This window comes from Ailuropoda melanoleuca, chromosome 8 (assembly GCF_002007445.2).
Source record: "Ailuropoda melanoleuca isolate Jingjing chromosome 8, ASM200744v2, whole genome shotgun sequence".
In the NCBI taxonomy this organism is placed as follows: domain Eukaryota; kingdom Metazoa; phylum Chordata; class Mammalia; order Carnivora; family Ursidae; genus Ailuropoda; species Ailuropoda melanoleuca.
The window spans coordinates 125,995,661-125,997,745 of record NC_048225.1 but is presented as its reverse complement, the minus strand read 5'-3'; positions in this window follow the sequence as shown (position 1 = coordinate 125,997,745).

Genomic DNA, 2,085 nt, shown 5'->3' with positions numbered 1-2,085 from the left:
TTCTCACACTACTTTTCCTGACTCTACGGTCAGAACGTCAAGCCAGCCCTCGTCTCACTTGTCCTTTTTACATGGTTGTTTATATAATAAAAGAAGAGATACGTGTTGTAGGGCCACACCTCAACCTTAAAACCCCAGGGATCTAACTTCTCCCTCATTCCCTTTGAAGTTAAGTGCGGCTGGAGAAAATTTTATAATAAATCGGATTATTACAATAAGCTGGTAACCAACATCTTCAAATGTAAAATTTTTACATTTTTTTCTGAAAAAATATCAGCCTATTCTTTGCAAAAGCTGTTGCACATATGCTCACTTCTACCTAAAACTTCAATTAACTGCTCCCCTCCAAAGCCCTCTGCCTCAGTCCCTCCAAACAGAGGCGCTCTAGGCCGCTGCGCCGTTTTTCAGGGGAAAGCACCAGCTAGCAGACTGAAATGCCCTGTTCCTCTTGTCACCGNACACCTCAAATAGGGATATAAAAGGACAAGGATACACACTATTCGTAGCTAGAAAATATATAAGGATTATCAATGTAATATAATAAATGTAATATAATATATAAAGATAGAATAAAAATGTACAAGATTTTAGCAATACTGTTAACNGACTTTACAAATGCATTTGCCCCACAGTTATTCTGATCTCTTTTTCCATTCCTGTTACAGCGCAAGGCGTCCCCGTCAGTGTTGTCAAATACACTTCCTTTCCATATGCCCTGCATTTTGTCTGTTCCTTATTTATCGGTGCTCCCTGAATCCCTCTCGATGTAGTCAGAGCTCTTCCCCCATCCTGGACAACAGGGACTGACATCTGAGGTGATGTGAAAAGATCCAAAAAAGCAGTGTGTCTAGTGTTTTTCAGATTGGATGCTGTCAGCGTAGTTACGCCAAAGCACACACGCCCTCCTACGCACTGAGGTAATGAGAAGCTGGAACGGCTTGAAGAACTCAGGNTGTACAAGATTTTAGCAATACTGTTAACCAATACAATCCAATTATAGTTATTGATAGTTATTGAATGTTCCACCCCAAAACGGAATAAACATTCTTTTCAACTATGCAAGGAATACGTATCAAGATAGACCACATGCATGGCCATAAACAAGTCTCAGAATATTTTGTAAGATTTAATTAATATGTAAGGATATGTTCTCTGGTTACAATTAAGTTAAAACTAAAAAATGTTAACAAAGAGACCTTTACAGCATACCAACCAGATTATTAATACTTAAATCACACTCTTCCAAATNACAGGGACTGACATCTGAGGTGATGTGAAAAGATCCAAAAAAGCAGTGTGTCTAGTGTTTTTCAGATTGGATGCTGTCAGCGTAGTTACGCCAAAGCACACACGCCCTCCTACGCACTGAGGTAAAGAGAAGCTGGAACGGCTTGAAGAACTAAGACAATCGATCCCAGAGAAAGACTTGTTTTATTTCCCTTTGATTTGTGAAGTTTTCAGGCAGGAAAAGCAGCCTGAGGATAGATATTGGAAAATGAATCAACGGACTGATATCAGTGCAATAAATTAGTAAACCAGCTTTCAAACTCCATCCNTAGTTGATAGGCCAAAGGGGGAAAATCACAAAAGAAATTAGAATTATTTTAAACTAAATGAAAACATGACCTGTCAAAATTATTTGGAGACAGCTAGAGCAGGTTTTAGGGGGAACNTACTAAGCACTGGCCATGTGAGGGGAGATAAAAAAAAAAAAAAAAGGTAAAAGAAACAGCACTCCTGTTTTCAAAATAGTAAATCTGCACTGACTCCCTCAAACTCCTCACACAGACAAGGGCAGTGGTTCTAGTTCATGAAATAAAAGATGCTGATAGTTACCTTTATATACATCGTAAGCGATGCGCCCTTTCTTTCCTTTACCTCCCCTTCCTACGCATTTTTAAATTAAAATATATGATATATATACCAACGTCCTCAAATTTTATTATTATTTATTTATAGTATTAAATAATATATTTGTAATATATTCTTTATAGTATTAAATAATATATTTGTAGGGGCGCCTGGGTGGCACAGCAGTTGAGCGTCTGCCTTCGGCTCAGGGCGTGATCCCAGCGTTGTGGGATC